General features: G+C 38.4%; 1 protein-coding gene across 1 annotated transcript in view; it reads right to left on the reverse strand.

Annotated features, from left to right (window-relative positions):
• LOC108719864 (protein AF-10) overlaps positions 1-17,236 on the reverse strand; it is a 160,494-nt gene extending 143,258 nt beyond the window's left edge. Inside the window, exon 1 of the mRNA XM_018269102.2 lies at positions 17,036-17,236. The gene's annotated coding sequence lies outside the window, so the exon portion shown is untranslated. The remainder of the gene's footprint in view (positions 1-17,035) is intronic.
• Between the last annotated feature and the right edge of the window lie 355 nt (positions 17,237-17,591).

The following is a 17,591-nucleotide window of genomic DNA, read 5'->3' on the forward strand; positions in this document are numbered from 1 at the left end:
AAACAAACAGGGAATCCAAAACGGCAACCACATACAACAGCCACATAACTGCATTTTCTGAGAACTGTTTAACTGTAGAAACATTCACTTTTTGTTGTTTTTTTAACTCTCTTTCCACAGACAAAGGGTTGTCTCTTGCGACTGATACCTGCCCAGTTAGACTTATAGGTTGCAGAAATTAAAGCTTGAAGTCTTTCCCCCCTTTGCAGTGTTTCATTTAGATGCAGGAACTGCCTAGGGACATCTGTACCATTAATGCACAAATATATATACATAAAGAGAGGGTTCATCTGCAGGTAAAGGCACTCAGACTGACATTTGTGCACTTGGGTTCTATTCTATTGTATCATCGTTACTCTGGAGATCAGAGCGGCAATCACAGGATATCCACGATAGGCTAAGAAAAATCTGTTTAAAGTAATGTTTTGGTGGCCGCAGGAATCAGCGTGAGCATGTTACAATACAATGTGCTTTGTAAGAAACACGCATGCTGCTCAGATGTCTGGAATGGCGTATATTTAGTCCCAGTCCTAATTTACATCTTTGTTTTTGGAAAAGATTGTGTTGAAACATAGGATATTTCCTACGCACAGTATATATAACTAGTCAGTTGCCTTGGGGTTAATATTGCTCTTTAAATTAAATTGTCCTTTAAAGGAGAATGAAAGGCAAAAACACTGGCATTGGCAATTTAATAGGCACCCTACAGAGACTAAAATGACTGTGCCGCTTGCATTTTTTTTTTTAAAAAACAAACTGGCCCAAGGTATTTTTCTGCAGAGCTGGGAGTCACCATCGGTTTTACAGGTATACCTTGCACAGCCTGGGGAGGAGCACATGTGCACATGTGCACATTACAGCACTTGCTGTACTGCACTTGCACCCAACACAAGCGATACCTAAGAGCAGGAAAAATATAGCGTCCGAAAGCTCTGTAGAAAGATAAGCCAGGCCGCTTCAGCCAGTAGTGATGTACGGGTCAGGAAAACTCAACCTGTACCCGACCTTAACCCGCAAAATGTTGCCATTGTAAGACCTGCACCCAACCGATACCAATGACTTCTCACTCTGTACACTACTTCTGTGCCTGCTTCTGGTTCCAAGGCAGGGATTCTTTGTTAGCAGAGGAGAAGTGCACTAAAGCATTCTGACACACACCCAACCCTATCTCGCAGTGGTTGTCCAAATTTAAACCTGAACCTACCCAACCAGTGGTTAACCCAAACATCCCTAGCATCCCATAATAAAAATGTTAGACCCTCAAATGCATGCACTAGCAAAATACACTTCAGAAATGACTGCCAAAAAGTCTCTTAGCATCTCCATCAAACTGACCCACCATATGGTCTTAGTCAGGCAAAGATTATTTACTGACCTCACCAAACTTGGACCTTTGCTTGTATGGCTAAATATTAAAGGAATACTGTCATGGTTTTTTTTTTTTTTTTTTTTAAAAACACATCAGTTAATAGCTGCTCCAGCAGAATTCTGCACTGAAATCTGTTTCTCAAAAGAGCAAACTGTTTTTTTTTTATATTTAATGTTGAAATCTGACATGGGGCAAGACATATTGTCAGTTTCCCAGCTGCCCCCAGTCATGTGACTTGTGCTCTGATAAACTTCAGTCACTCTTTACTGCTGTACTGCAAGTTGGAGTGATATCACCCTCCCCCCCATCAGCCTAACAACAGAACAATGTGAAAGCAACCAGATAACAGCTCCCTAACACAAGATAACAGCTGTCTGGTAGATCTAAGAAAAGCACTCAATAGTAAAATCCAGGTCCCACTGAGACACATTCAGTTACATTGAGTAGGAGAAACAACAGATTGTCAGAAAGAAGTTCCATCCTAAAGTGCTGGCTCTTTCTGAAAGCACATGACCAGGCAAAATGACCTGAGATGGCTGCCTACACACCAATATTACAACTAAAAAAAATACACTTGCTGGTTCAGGAATGAAATTTTATATTGAAGAGTGAATTATTTGCAATGTAAATGGTATAATTTAGAAATAAAAACAAAATCATAAAAATCATGACAGAATCTCTTTTAGCTTATAGGACACCTGCATATTTTAAATTTCTAAATGCAAAGCCTCACATTTATCTATAGATAATACCATCTGCTCAGATCAGAAGAGTATTGTGACGTCCCTTACAAAGCAGGGACGGATTCTATTGTTCTCTGTTTGGAGCAATCAGCAAACATTACTTTCAATACTTCTAATTCCTTCATAAGCAGATTAGATAAAAGTGTCCCCAATACAGAACGCAGAGCAGCACCAATTATAATAATATGGATAAGCCATAGACAACTACTCTCTGTGCAGAATTCTTCAGCCAATTCTCTATCCATCAACAAAAAGAATTCTCAAGGCCATTAGACCTTGGGTTCAACAGTAATTTTTACATGGCACTGTATCAAAAGGTATGCAGAACACAAGAAATCCATTAACAAAGGAACCTATAGATCTCATGTATCACGTGCTATCACAGGGTAATAGAGAACTTCAAGAAACAGAGACACTCGACACTCAATAAAAAAATTACTGTGAGCCGTTGCAACACTTCCTGATTCATCTGAAATACTTCAATAGCCACATCATGCAACTGTTTGTACCATTCAGTCTATCTAATAAAATAAAATGAAAAAAAAAAAGTTGCTAATTCGTAGCTCCATGCACATCTTAATGCAGAGAGATGCAATTTTTGGCCTAGTCTCTTCTCAAATGCTAGTCATAGGATCTGATTGCACCATATGAACGGGTTTATCTAATTATCATAGAGGTTCAAGGGGCACATGCTCTTATGACTAGTCAAAACGTCTGACAATGGGGGTTGAGGGAACAGGTGTAGTGTTACTTGGCAAAGGTAACCCATAGCAACCAATCAGCAATTAGCCCTGATAGCCCAACTGCATAGGTTAATAAAAGAAACTGGTGATTCGTATCTATGACGTACTACTCATGAGTAAAATTACACCTATTTTGTAAATCCTCCCATAGCTCTAAATCTCATGAAAGTAGCAGCATATGATTGAATGGTTGTGAAGCACCTATTGATTCATATATACTGTATATTATTTATTATTCTCAGCTACTGTATAGTTAGGTGTCCCACTGGTGTCTAATAAAAGGGCAGCCAAGTTTGGGAGTTTTACTTTGAAAGCAGCAAGTAAGTTGCAGGTAAAACTTAGTCCCTTTGTAAAATGTATAATGAAGCAATAGAATTCTTAATGAATCAGGTGAAAATTGAGCGTAGGACTGGCCAGATATGGGATGACTTTGACGTAGTTGGCCAGCTTAAATATATTGCAATATATGGACAAACAATCCCTGTTTTGTTTAAAGGGTAAGGCATTTTTGAGTAGCAGTATGCACAAAATGTCTCTGTCTTAAATATATTGATAATGGGTTGAGTGCAGAGGACTCTTGTATTTGTCTATATGTATTTTGTGGTCACAGCCTCATTGCACCCCCGCCTAATGGTTTTAAAAAATAGTGGTGAGCACAACTGTTTGTTGTATACTGTATATATATGAGGAAATCGTCCTTTCATAAGACAGGATGCTTATAAAAAGAGAAACACATTTCTTTATTAAAGAGAACCTGTCATCAAAAGAAACATGCACCCACACTGCAGAGGACGTTTTATTATTTTTAGATATTTTTCTTTCCTTTAAGAATATAAATGGTTTATAAGGGTGCTTCCTCAACCTAACGTTTCTATTCTGCAAACCATTGGACCACGCTGTCTGTCAGTGGCCTAAATTGAAGAATTCACAAATAATTGAAACGTAATTAACTATAAGATAAAAAATAATAAAGACCCATTTGTATAAGCATAAGCACTAAATAAATATTAGCCTACACTGCCATTACTACACTGCTGTTGTTTATGTCCTCCATAATGGAGAACTGTCACTATTATAGAAAAAAAAGATCCATTAAACTGTAGTTAGGGTTGCCACCTTTTCTGGAATAAATACTGGCTTTCCTATATACTTATCTTTTTTCCCTGTTAATAACATTCTGATCAACCATCATTTTTACCGGCCAGGCCTGTAAAATACTGGAGAGGTGGCAACCCTAACTGTAGTAGATGTTTACTACATCTGTTAGTTATTTCTTTCAGTTGTTTATATACTTACCAATTTATTTGCGAGTTTCTGAACATAAACTTTTTTTTTGGATGCAGCCCCTGATGGTTTGAGTCACTAATTTCACCTGCGTTTACTGCAGCAATTTGCAGTGCACTACTGACACACAGCATGACTGCACGATTGCATGGAAATATGTATATTATATAATGAATATGTATTTGTTTTTTTATTTAATTATAGCAACAACAATAATCATAATTATAATGTTATTTAAGAAGTGTTATTAAAACCCCACTACAGTTCTGGGTGCATGTTTATAACAAGACAGTTTCTCTTTAATAGAGATATTTTTGTTTCTTTATACCTGTTTTATGAATGTAATTACTATCTCTCTCTCTCTCTCTCTCTCTCTCTCTCTCTCTCTCTCTCTCTCTTATAATATCCAGACCGAAACGTTGATCCTTGCGACTATGGTTTTAATCTTTTGATAAATAAAGAAACAAATATTTTTTTTAAACTCCGGTGTGCTCTGCTTACAACTGTGGATTTGATGTATGTGAAGCACTGCTGCAGCACCCAGTCCTGATTGCCTGGAAGGGAGTGCAGAGACCTGCCTGGGTTTCTAGCTATATATAAATTGATTTCCAAATTGTAGATAACAGTATAAGCAAAACAATAGAATATTTAATAATGTAGCTCTCTCTCTATATACGTATATATATATTAATTTATTCAGGAACTTGCAATTTTACTAGGCAGATTAGGGACCTACTAAATTGCGAAACATATATTCTGTGTAAATTAGAGAGACGATTTGAGGCTTATTTATCATGCAGAAAAAACAAAAAAGAAATACTCTACACTTATTGTGAAGTGTCTTTTCAACCCAAGTGCAAAAAAAAGTGTATCTGGATTTTTTTCTGCACAAATATATGTTATAGTAAAACATTCTAATTTATAATATATATAATATATATTTATATATTATGCATATTAATGTATTATATTTATATTGTAATTATATTATAAATAAATAAATAAATATATATATATATATATATATATATATATATATATATATATATACAATTTTGAAGCTGGGTAGAAATCAATCATCTGAGAGGAAATCTGAGGCACCCGTACTTTAAAGCTGTAACATGCATTTACGTTTTATATGCCAAATATAAAATATTTATGGCAATGTCCATATTAAATACTGAAATTTTACATACATACTCTGATTTTCCTGCATTTTACACCCCTTATTTGTGGTCACCAATATATAATTAACAATGTGTTTTTTACACTATTTTTTTTGGTCACCTGAAAAACATAAAATGGAGGTTCTACTGTATTTTATATTGTTTACTGTTGTGAAAGCATTACCATTGTCCTATCAACACGTAGATTTTTTTTTTTGTCCACAGCTCAGGAATGCCTCTCACACTAATCATTGAACCTCGACAGTCACATATGTGGATTCATTTTTATTCCTGTTTGTGTATTTTTGTGAGGTTGTGTGCTCATGCCGGTTATTATTATAATTTATCTGCTATTTATATGTAATAAAAATATATCTATAAAATATGTGAAAGCTTTCTTTTCTTCTATATGTGTTGACATGTAACAAGTCTTAAATGTGACGTAGCAGGCCACGCATTGCTCCTGCTGCTGCAAATAAAATATTTAATATACTGACTTCTAATTCCTTTTTAAAGATAATAACGGAGAAATGCAATCCTCAGGAGACACAAAATTATTTACATTTTTTTATGCCTTCAATGATTTTTTTTTTTTTTTTTTTTTAACGTGCAAAGATAAATGAAGATGGCAGGTTAAATGTATGAGAATTTCCTCAGGAAACAGAACGTTGGAATTCTGACATGGTAAGCACTTAACTGAGAGAGGTTTGTGGTTATGTTCTATGCACAAAAATAATAATAGCCTACACGTTTCCTTCTTAGTTAGATATTATATTTTGTGTATAAGCACATGCCATCCACAATGATTTGAATTCTTCTTGTTGTATGTAACAGGCAGACCTCGTTTTTTGGTAGGTGCCAAAAATAGTGGATTAAAGGCCGGTAAATTTACAATCCAACATCCTAACAGGAATGTCTACCCTGCAGCCCTTCAAATGTTTTGGACACCAAATATCTGTTGGAAAGGAGTTTAAAACTAATTTAAGAATGCCTGGTTATCTGGAGAACCAAGTTGTATTTTTCTAGGGTAATGCAAATAGTTATAGGAGTTCTGGTTAAAAAAAAAACACATTGCAGATTAAATTCCCTCATTATTAGATTTTTTTTTTACAAAAATATAGAGAGGAAATAATAATAGAAAGGGAAGCTGTTTCGGAATACCGAGTGTTGTGGTGCCAGATACACTGCACTTTACGGACACACACAGGCTGAATAATGAAGCTTCCCACAATGCACAGCTGCTGCTGTTCTCAAGGCCTAAAGCTCAACAAGCACACACTTCCCTAAAGTGGCTCTGAAGCCTCTGATTAGCAGGAGATGGATTCGCCAAATGGAACCCCTGACCATTAGTGACGTCACGGGGCCCGGGCAGGGATTCTCCGAGGCCCAAACTCAACACAAGCTCCAAAGGGTTGGAGGAGGGAGGGCAGCGGGTGAGGTAGAATAGGGGACTCTCAATGGAACATTGGGGGGAAAGGTGAAAGGTCACCCTGGGAGCTGAGATCATGTGACGTGATGCACTTTGTGTGAGAAGTGTCGTCTTAACCCCTCGCGTGCCAAAAGGAAAGCATAGTGTGCGTTCTTACCTCAGTGCTTGTCTCCCAAAGGCACAGCATGTTAATAAGAAATACATTAAATTCTCTGCTGTTGTATATGTGTGAGGAAGTATGATGGTCAGTTTCCTTGGGAACAGGACAATTCTGTAACTAGGGTTGTCACCTAGCCGGTATTTTACTGGCCTGGCCGGTAAAAATGATGGTGGATCCCAATGTTATTAATAGGGAAAAAAGATAAATATATAGGAAGGCCGGAATTTTTTTTTCCAGAAAAGGTGGCAACCCTATCTGTAGCTAAAACAAAATCTTCACAGACAAGCAGGTGTGGACTGGGAGTCAAAATAAGCCCTGGAATTCCCAATATACAGAGGCTCAAATAATCTTCCACCAACAAGCAACTGTCTAAATAGTGACTGTCTATGGGACCTTACAGCAGCCCCTCTGGCATTTGCCAGAACCAAAATTTTTCATAGACGCCAACGACGACTTTCTGACGACTGTGCTTTGCTTGTATTCTTTTGTGATACCTGATAGAATTCACCATAGTGAATGTGACAGGGACCTTAGATTGTAAGCTCCGCTGGTGAAGGGACTGATTTGAACCGTGGATAATGTTTTTAAAGGGGACATGTAGAATAAACGAAAACCCTCTAATTTTGTAGGCAATTATGAATAATATATGGCGTTGGCTTCACGTTGGGCTAAAAATTAATACTATCTTTAAAAATGGCCCCTTTATTGGAGCTCCCTATAAATGTTCACTGGTCCCTGTCTGTGTTTCCAATAAGGGGTGGGCATGTTCTAATGGGCACTGCCAGAAGCGTGTTAGGAGGGGACAGCCAATCACAGCCCTGCACTCACACAAGCAAAGCCAGGCTTCAGTTCCCTATCAGGTTGGTCTTGCTGCTGATTGGTTCCTTTCCTGCAGTGCCGCCAGCTCTCCTGCACAGCCAGAGAATTCAGTGGGCAGAAAGTGGAACAGATGGACGGGACTTGTGGGTTTTTTGCAAAAATAACAAATAAAAAAACAAACAAATACAAAAAGTATTGTAGAAGTGATACCTATATTGGCTAACAATTAAAAAAATACATTGCAAACTTTTGGAGCACCAAGGCCCCTTCGCCAGGCAAAATACAAATGAAATCTAGAAAGGCACAGCATATATTCTATTAGATCAGTGAAAGGTATTCATGGGCAATAAATTAGGACGTTACAAATAGATAGATATCAAATGTAGAGATAATACAATACATTTGATCTCTATCTATCTGTAACGTCCTAATTTATTACCCATGAATACCTTTCACTGATCTTACAGAATATATGCTGTGCCTTTCCAGCTTTCATTTGTATTTTGCCTGACGAAGGGGCCTTGGTGCTCCGAAAGCTTGCAATGTATTTTTTTTATTGTTAGCCAATATAGGTATCACTTCTACAATACTTTTTGTATTTGTTTGTTTTTTTAAATGTTATTTTTGCTACTGGCTAACACGGTACCACAGTTTTTGTTTTGGGTTTTTTGCAGAAATTTTCAATAAAGTAAACAGAAACACAACTTTTTCAAGCACATTTCTTCTATATCTAAATGATTAAAATGTACTGGTACATTCTAGTTTTTCACATAATATGTTTCCTTTAAATATATAAATACCCCACAGGAAGGCTGGTTATATTTTTGCACAAAAATATCTTAGTGAACGTATATGGCAATTTAAAAGCTTTTTTCTTCCTTTCTCTAACACTTTCAGTCTTGTTATCATGACCATGAAGCACATGATAGTGCCAGTTTCACTATTTTTTCTTTCTCTTTTAACATTGGCATCATGTCGCCAGGCCGGGATAATACTGAGTTTATTTAAACATCCCAGGTTGCTGAACTGCAGCCTTAAGCAAGAAGAATCCCCTGGTGGCTAAAGTGACTGCTGAAATATCACTAGTGTATTAAAGAGGAACTGATGTTTTTTTTTAACTTATCATATCCCTGCTCGGGACATTTAAAAAAAAAAAAATATTCTAAAACTTCTAATTCTAAAATTTATTTTTATTTCCTGGTGGAGCAGACACATTTGCACAGCTCTTTATTGAGATGACACAACATTCACATCCGTCTGTGCCCCAGTGGAGCTTAGAGTCAGTCTCTATCACATTCACACAGAGTAGGGTCAATTAAATCAGGAGCCAATTAACCAGCCTGTACGTTCTTTTGGGGTGTGGGAGATAACAGGGGGGAAACCCACACCGGCATTGGGTAGAACATACAAACTCCTTGCAGATAGCGTTGAAACCAGAATTGATTCAAGGCCCCAGTGCTGCAAGTGCCACTCACTGGAAGCTGTGTTGTTACTAACATATAGGAAGTGGTCCAGCTACCCAACTTCCTCTGCCTGTTATTGTTACTGCTATTGCTACATTTTATTACTCATATTTCTATTCAAGGTCTCTCCTCTTCATATTCTATTCTCTTATCCATATCAATGCATGGTTGCTAGGGTAATTTGGACCCTAGCAACTGCACTTCTGAAATTGCAAACTGGAGAACTGCTGAAAAAAAAAGCTAAAAACTCAAAAACCACAATAATAAAAATGAAAACCAACCGCAAATGGTCTCGGGATATCACTTTCTACATCATATTTAATGTTAATTTAAAGGTTTAATGGTTGCTTGCCAATTTTGTGGTAGACTTTTACCAGCCCACTCCTGTCCATATTGAAAGGGGGCTGGGCGCTAATATGAAGGGGCTGGGTGAGAATGCAACAGACATAAGGATTAGGTGGGGCATGAATTGTCCAGGGAGAGATACAGTATCAGGACTGTGCATTGGGGGCAGAAGAATGAGAGATTATAGATTTACTGATTAACCAATCTGAGATTTTGTTTTCATTGTTCTACCTGCAGCAGACTGGTCGTTATGGGTTACTTCAGTGGAGCAAATTTGTTCAGTGTTGGTAATTGTGTGGTTTGTCTTTAAACATGGGGAGGCACATTTATCAAGGGTTGAATTTCAAATTCATGTGAGTTTTTTTAAACTCCCTTAAATTCAAATGAATTCAAAATTTGACTGGCTGAAATTAATTATTAAAAGCAAATTTAAACAACCCAAAAACTCGCATTAAATTAGATGAAACTCTCTGAAAACAACTCGAATATCAGGAAGGCTGCAAACATCTCCAAATTGAACCCTGGACCTCTCCCATTGACTTAAATACTAATTCAGCAGGTTTTAGTTGGCGAATAGTCAAAGTCGAATTCTTAAAGGGCCAAAGTATGATAAATCCCGAAAATCTAATTCTAATTTTTTTAAAAACTCGAATCAAGTATGGATAATTCCCTAGTTGAATTTGAGAAAAAAAATCGAATTCGAATTTTCAATTCAACCCTTAATAAATCTGCCCCTAAATAAGCCCAATAGGATTGTTTTACCTTCAATAAGGATTAATCATCTATTAGTTGGGATCAAGTACAAGTACTGTTTTGACTGTTTTATTAATACAGAGAAAAAGGAAATAATCTTTAAAATTTCCAGATAACAGATCTCATCCCCTTAAGACTACTAGAAAATCATATAGACATTAAATAAGCCCTATAAACTTCCAAAAAAGATTATCTCTTAATATATCTTAATTATCTTAATTATTTCTTAGTTTGGATTAAGTAATTAATTAAATAAATCATTTAAAAAAAACTGGATTATTTGATTATAATGGAGTCTAAGGGAGAAAAGCCTTTCCGTAGTTTTGAGCATTTTGGATAAGGGGTTTCCCGATAATGGAACCCATACCTGTATTTGGAAAACACACACCTTCAATACCACCATCTGTGTTAAAGGGGCTCCAAAAAATTACATCGATTTAAACGTACACAGAGTGTTCTTCTTAGCATATTTGCTAATTAATATCTGGAGTAATTTCTGGGATATTTGCAGTTTTATATTGCTAATATCAGGCTTTTGTCTCCAAAGCACTTTGTGAAAGTCAGAGTGTCAATGATTCTAAGAAGCATGTCAGTGACTCTGCGCCGCTTGTATTGTCAGTTAACCACATGCTTGCTGACTCTGTTACTTTCAATGAGGGCTGCTGAGTGGAAAGCCTGGTATTGGCCATCTAAACCTGTAAAACCACTAAAAGGAGAAATTGATGTACACTGCAAATAGGTTTCCATCAATTTATTGTTTGGGTTGAGATCCTCTTTAAAAGAACACATAAAGGTTAGTGCAGCCCAATAATTTAATGTAAATGGAAACCGGGTTTTACCATAACTACACTGAAATTTTAGGATACTGTATTGATTAAAAATAGAAGGGTATCAAACAGGTAACAGACGTGTGTATTAAAATATTTTCTTCAGCCCAGATCATCCCACTAACAGCAGGGCAATATTGGGTTAATCCAAACGTTCAGCCCTAGGACCGATATCGGCAGCTTTAATCTGCCTGTGTATGACCACCTTTCGGCTAATGTTGCAAAGGGCTGAAACTTGACCTTCTGAAAAACCCCTTACCTTGCTTGCACATGGTCGGATGGATCCATAGCGTCGGCCTGGGCCTGCAACAGTTTGCGTTTTGCCACCAAAATCGGATGTGTGTGCACCCAGGCTGACGCAGTAAATCCGACCATGTGCAAGCAAGGTAAGGGGCTGATTCCAGGGTAGGGGAAACAGATGCTGAAAGAGGGATAATGAAGATAAACTTGATTATTTCAGACATTAGGCAGAATTTTTAATTGATTGTGTTTAAAAAGTTTCTTATTTCAGTATGAGGAAGCTTATATTTCATTTTCACGATAGTTCCTCTTTAAGCATTACAGCAGCCATGCTATGTAAGTCACACCTGTCTGGTAAATTCATGTTGTGGCAGCATCGATGTGAATGTGCCAGGGCATGCCATGCCAAGAACAGCATTTGCGCACAATTCAACTGCCACAAATAGGAGTTCATGCTGGCGCCACACCCTTAAATGACACCCTAGAATTATCTCTTGCTGGAGGCAAGTATAATATACAGGACACCCTGACGCCAGAGTGCGCTGCATCTTGAGTTTAATTATCCTAAGCAGGTGCATCAAGCAATCTGATGTATAAATTAAAGTTTTGACTTGTGCCTTACAGTTGCACATACAGTCTTATTTGTCCACAAAATTCTCATCCTATGTTTCTTCTTATTAACTGTTCCAGACATGTATCTTCTAATGTTGTCTATGCTACCCTCCCATTTAAGGCATGTTCCCTAAACATAAATGCAGGGCCAGATTTATATAGCGGGCGCCCCTAGGCCTGTCATTCGTCACCCCCTTCCCCTCCCTTTTTTTCGCTCAAATATTCATTGAGACTGAAACAATGGGGATTGATGCATGGGAAATTTAACAAACTATATATCTCCTGCGCATCCCCAGTGTTTCAGAACCAATGTGGGTGTGGTAGGCTTGCATGCCGTCCCCTAAAACCCTGCTGTCCTAGGCCCGGGCCTTGGTTGTCTCTCCACAAGTCCGGGCCTCCATAAATGAACGTTACTGTCAGGGCTGGAACTAGGAGTTAGCAGAAGAGGCACGTGCCTAGGGCGCAAAGTTGAAGGGGGGCCAGGTACAGTACCTCTTCTGCCGGATTCCCCCTAGTTCGGACCCCTGTGCACCCATTGTGGCAGCAATTTTGGCAATGTGTCCTTTACACATGCGCATGTATGCATCGTCAGTGGGTGCGCTGGTCCACGCATGCGCACATGATTGCTCCGTGTATGCGCACGCGAGTGTTTGTGCGCACGCGATTGTTCATACGCGCGAATGTGGATGGCGAACTACATAGTTGGTTGGGTTGCCTAGGGCGCCCAGTAGACTTGGCCCGGCACTGGTTACTGTCATACCTCTGATACTGGTTTCCAGCTAGTCTTCTCCTGATATGGTGACAACTCATTAGCCCTTGTATTGATCCAGAAAATAGTCTCCCTGACTGAAACCTAATCAAGGGTCAGTCAGATATCAAGCAGGGAGGCTGGAAAAAATCATTGGCCGAGGACTGTGTTAAAGGAACAGTAACACCAAAAAATTAAAATGTTTTAAAGTAATGAATATATCATTACTGGCAAAACTGATCTACTTGCTTCAGAAACACTACTATAGATCACATAAACAAGCTGCTGTGTAGCAATGGTGGACATTGAACAAAGGCTATATGGCACAGGTTAAATAGTGGATAACAGATAACACCATTATGTTCTACAGCAGTGATCCCCAACCAGTAGCTCGTGAGCAACATGTTGCTCTCCAACCCCTTGGATGTTGCTCTCAGTGGCCTCAAAGTAGGCACTTATTTTTGAATTCCAGGCTTGGAAGAAAGTTTTAATTGCATAAAAACTAAGTATACTGCCAGTAGAGTCTCCTGTAGGCTGCCAGTCCACATAGGGGCTACCAAATGGCCAATCACAGCCCTTATTTGGCACCACAAGGGACTTTTTCATGTTTGTGTTGCTCCCCAACTCTTTTTACATTTGAATGTGGCTCACGGGTAAGAAAGGTTGGGGACCTCTGTTCTACAGAGTTTATCTGCTGTGTAACCTGAGCCTTTTCTCCTTTGAATGGCTGCCCCCATTGCTACACAGCAGTGATCAGTGATCCCCTACCAGTAGCTCATGAGCAACATGTTTCTCACCAACCCCTTGGATGTTGCTCCCAGTGGTCTCAAAGCAGATACATATTTTTGAATTTTATTTTGCTTATAATTGTATAAAAACTATATGTACTGCCAGGCCCGGACTGGCAATCTGTGGGTCCTGGAAAATGCCAGAGGGGCTGCCATAAGATGCCATAGAAAGTCAGTATTTAGTGACAGGTCCTATTTTGACTCCGAGTCCAGACCTGTGTACTGTCAGTCCTGTAAACTGCCAGTCCACATTTGAATGTGGCTCACAGGTGAAAAAAATATTGGGTACAGAAAGTTACCATATAGTGGGCTGGTAGGGGGCTGTTTGGGCTTCTGTGTACTTGCAATGGCATGGCCTATTTTGACTCCCAGTCCAGGCCTGCCCTGCAGCACCTTAATGTAATGCTTCACTGATGAGGTTTGGGAGTGGCACAAACATAGGCTTGTCATAAGCCGAGCTTTGAGTCTAAAGTATAAAGCCAGTGCAAGACTCTCACTTGTACCTGGGGTAAAACTGTGCCATGTCATGTAAAGGACCACAGAGGATCCCACATACACACACACACACTTACAGCATTTCTGAATTCTTTCACTAAACATCAATACCAGTTCACCAGAAGTAACCATTTAATTTCAGCAAGTAAAATTAGCACTTTAGTGCTGCGAACATAACAATATGTTATTTTGGGTCTGTGGACCTTGATTAACTATGTATTAAACTAATATCATCCTTCTGCCTCCTCCTCTAACCCAGCCCTGTTGCTTCCCCCTCCTGTCCTGGCCCCAGCTCTTGGCAATACTACAAACAAGGGGATTATAAAACATATACATGTGTCAGGCTGTAAGCAGGAAGGTAGCATCCTCATTGCTCTTAACACCTTCCTTGCCAGAAATGAGGAGTGAAAAGAAACCCAGCCAAATGTATCATTGCTACAGCAATCCCTAGACTTTACATGTTACATGAGAGTTAATGGCTCCGCGATTTGTTCCTGTGAGTTATTTAAGGGCTCCAAAATGTGTCCTAATGTTGTGTGGATATTAATACTCTGCCCAGGTGAAGTGCTCAGAGGCATATTTTTTTTGAGCAACCACAGAATATCTTATTTTAAATCTCTTCCAACATAGAAGTGTATTGATTTTGGAGCTATTTCAGTATTCTCTCTGTCTCTCTCTCTCTCTATACACAATATAATAATATATACATACAAAGTCCCCTGGTGCACACCATTTAATAGGGAAAAACCTGGGTGCCCGCCGATGTGGAATAGGGGGATCGAAACGTTGAGCTTGAATAAAAATTCTGTATTTTTGACCATATCTAAAACCCTGTGAGTGCTGCTATACTTTTATATATATATATATATATATATATATATATATATATATATATATATATATATATATATCGAGGGAAAAATAGCTGCACTCACTTACTGGAGAAAAAGCTTGGGTGCACACTGCAGAAAATTCATATAAAATATCATGCCACTCAGAGGTCTTAAAATATAGTGAAAAATAGATAACGTTCATCTGTTATTACAACATTTTGGTCTTCCTTGAGACCACCTTGACAAAGGTCTCAAAGAAGACCGAAACGTTGGAATAACAAATAAACTGTATCTCCTTTTCACCATATTTTAAGACGTGTGAGTGCCTTGCTTTACATGATATTCTATATGAATTTTCTGCAGTGTGCACTCAGGCTTTTTCTCCAGTAAGTGGGTGCAGCTTTTTTTCCTATATATATAGCTTCAGATATTTTTCCTTTTATATATATAAAAAATGATAAAATATGAAATTCAGTCTGTGGCAAGAACATGAATATATATTTGCTTTTACAAAAGAAGTGACTCATTCAGTACAGAGTCAGAATATATTTGAATTCAGCAGATACATATTTGAAGATATGATACCGAGAGACAGACTGGGGGAGAACAAGCAGTTACTTAGAATTTCCCTTTCCCCTTAAAATGGCCACTACTTGGCAAACTGGTCAGTAGTCAGGGATTAGGTGATACTGTAATAAAGTATCCAGAGCATAAACTATAATAACTGTGAAATGCATCATACAAGTACTTATCATTATCACCCTAGAATGTGTCATTAGCAATCAGTGGGCAGCTGTGGTGGGCAAATGTCTGCTTTCTGTGAATACTGTTGCATTACATATGTATGAACTGTCAATTATATATATATATATATATATATATATATATATATATATATATATATATATATATATATATATATATATATATATATATATATATATACAATATATATATATATATATATATATATATATATATATATATATATATATATATATATATATATATATATATAGTCACTTTTGTAAAATGTATAATGAAGCAATAGAATTCTTAATGAATCAGATAAAATTGAGCGTAGGACTGGCCAGATATTGGATAACTTTGACGTAGTTGGCCAGCTTAAATATATTGCAATATATGGACAAACAATCCCTGTTTTGTTTAAAGGGTAAGGCATCTTTCAGTAGCAGTATGCACAAAATGTCTCTTAAATATATTGATAATGGGTTGAGTGCAGAGGACTCTTGTATGTGTCTATACATATATATATGTATAGACATATATATATATATATATACACACACACGCTTTATCTGCACTTTATTAATGAATGCACAACAAGGAGTGCAACATGGTGTTTCCCTTTGCCTACAGTGCAAATAACTATTTTTAAAATTGAAGGGAAAAACAGAATAAAGAACAGTTGATAAGTTCAGAGAGCAGAATTTGCTGACATTCCTGTTGGGGTGCCCTGCAGCTGTTATGGTGGTCATTTCTAGGACACATTTGGAAAGAGAGGGTGCCAGGCGTGCAAAACACATCCCTTTTGACTAGCTGATGTGCACACAAGGGGTTAATGGTGTTTAGTAGTTGGAGATCCGGGGCAGCAACCCGGCAGTGTTTGATGTGTATATTGTATGGTGTATATTGTGTGAGACAGGCCGGCCTTGGGATCCCACCATAGCCCCTTGAACTAAGCGGACCGTGCCCCTCTCCTTTCCCTCCTCGCTCCTACTACCTCCAGCCGCGCACATTGCCCCTTGCTCTCCCTCCCTACACTCTCACTTACCGCTTTATTAACGACTATATCTTATTTACTCGGACTCTCCCCACCCTACCAACAACCTTTATCCATTTGTCCGCGGCGCGCAATCAAACCTAACTAATTCCCAATAATTGTAATAACTCACAGCTTCCAGCCTTCCCTTTATTACAAGTATGCGCATTCGGGGAGCTGCTAGCATCTCTTCGTCTTAACGCCGCGTAAATTCCCAAAAAGAAACGCGTTCCTGCCGCACCGTGCCTTCATTTATACTAAAATACGCGCACAAAAACGCAACCGCGCAGCGCAAGCAATAGCAGGAAAAAAAAACAACTGGGAAAAAGCAGAGAGTTTAAAGAAAGTTATCTGGACTACTGGGAGTCGGGTGGCTGCCTTTGTTCTCCCTTTGTGCACAACAGAAGCACTCATTGATTTCTTCTCCTTCCTTACCTTGCCTTGTATTTTTTCCAAGATCCAAAGCGTTCCATCCAGCAGGAAAGGGATCCAGGCTGCCCCAAGCCTACCGATTGCGCTGCACTGCGCATCCCATTTATTAATCGCTACATTCCCTACTCGGGATGCGATTAAGTTGCTGAGCACGTTGCAGATGGAGCCCCCCGCCTTGTGAATCAGTCACGTTTAGGACCTCCAAGTCCACCCAGAGAGGGAGAGGGACAACACTGGAGGTCTGAACTTTCAAAAGAAGGAGGCCTGCGCCTTTATTCCCCCAATCTCTAGAACCAACAGAATATTCCTTTTTATTTACAGTTATTATCACTTTAATGCACCTACTAAATATTTGCTCCATACCGGAGAAAAATGATTCTGTTTCTCTGTGTTAGATATAATAGTACAATTAAAAAATAGCATTTATTATTCCTCTGTTACTCCCTGTGTGTAAGTGCTGATAGAGAATGAAGTGCAGGGCTACAGGGAGAAGCTGAGTGTCAGGTTTCTTACCAGTTCCTAAAGAAGAATATTTATATATGTCAACAAAATAATAAAG

Source organism: Xenopus laevis, chromosome 6S, assembly GCF_017654675.1.
Source record: "Xenopus laevis strain J_2021 chromosome 6S, Xenopus_laevis_v10.1, whole genome shotgun sequence".
In the NCBI taxonomy this organism is placed as follows: domain Eukaryota; kingdom Metazoa; phylum Chordata; class Amphibia; order Anura; family Pipidae; genus Xenopus; species Xenopus laevis.